Source organism: Limulus polyphemus, unplaced genomic scaffold, assembly GCF_000517525.1.
Source record: "Limulus polyphemus unplaced genomic scaffold, Limulus_polyphemus-2.1.2 Scaffold21, whole genome shotgun sequence".
NCBI lineage: Eukaryota > Metazoa > Arthropoda > Merostomata > Xiphosura > Limulidae > Limulus > Limulus polyphemus.
In genome coordinates, this window is record NW_013665631.1 from 1,146,993 (window position 1) to 1,148,545 (window position 1,553).

Consider the following 1,553-nt stretch of genomic DNA (forward strand, 5'->3'; position numbering starts at 1 on the left):
CGAAGTATGATTATGATTAACTATATTTGCTATATGACATCAATATTAGGGATTATATATTCTTTATTCAGTCTCTTAGGGTTTTCCAAGAAGAAAACATAGCCTGGTGGTTAGGGCGCTCGACTCACAATCTGCATTAACATATAACAGTCGATCTATTCGTTGGTCAAGAATACAATTCGATTCATTAAATGGTTATGGTGTACATAATGTGGTTGAAATATTATTATAAATTATTATTCTTTTTAAAAACTCCTGAGAAACCGAATAAAGAACGTAGTGTTAAAAATATGATAGGCCTAATACTAATGCATATCACAAGTATAATTAATCACAATTATGCTTCGCCAGTTTAGAAAAAAGCGTTCACACCATAACAATTGTTGCTTACATAAATAGTGTTCTGTCACTACTGTGTTCGTTATAGCCCAGTCGGCCTTATGAGTTCTGTAATGTACGAAATACGTTGTCATGAATGGATATGCAAATGTAGTGTAGTTGGAGTACTCTTCTTCATGAAAAACCCTAAAAGACTGAATAAAAATTACAATTTTTTTTAAATGTTTGATAAAATTTTTATTTTATAAAAGTGTAAATGATACACTGTTTTTACAATCATTGACATACAATAAATATAGTTTTTTACCATATCAAAATTATAAGCAAGCTAACATTTTTTAAATTGTTAAACAGAATGTTTCATTTAATACATAAAATAAGTTTTAAACCTATTTTAAATTTATTTACGTAACTTTTTTAAAATTTACTTTCGGCAACTTTCGGCCTGACAAACAACGGCCTTGTCTGCGAAAGAAAACATTATACAATCTAGTGCAAAATTATCTAACTAACCCTAACTCATCTTGTTCAGTGGAAAACATTTATTTTTCCCATCACACTATGATATTATAATTCAAATTAAGTATAAAAGGATACAGCAAGCTTTTTTCACCAGTTTGAAAAATTTATGACTATAATTTTGGTAGAAGTTGTTCACAAAAATATTTTCCAATAGCAACATATCTCCAAGTTAATTTTTATCATTCTGATCGAATCTCTACGCAAATATCCGCTCAACTTGAAGCCATGTTAATTATATCATAGATTTCATTTCTTTTCACCAAGAGTAAAATTGCAAATATAATCCGTGACGTAGACGGCTAATGCATATTGACTTATACAGGTGAAAAGAATAGAAAAAGAGCTTTTATTTCATGTTTAGATCTTTAGTCTATGCCTTCTCAAGTCTGTTTGTGTGTGTGTGTTTTTTTGTTTGTTTCAGAGCAAAGCCAATATTGGGGTATCTGCTGTGTCCACCGCGAGGAACCGAACAACCTCAAATCTGAAATATAGGTAATTATATCACATTACGACAACTTAAGTTGAGAAACAGCGATTGGCTAAAATACATAAAAGTAAATTTGTATTAAAGTTAGAAGATTCGTATTATCATTGTTTAGTTAGCTATTATACAACTGTCTTTCTAGAGGGCTATGTTTTTTCTGTTCGTTTTTTGTTTAAAGTTAAGCACAAAGCTACACGATGGGCTATCT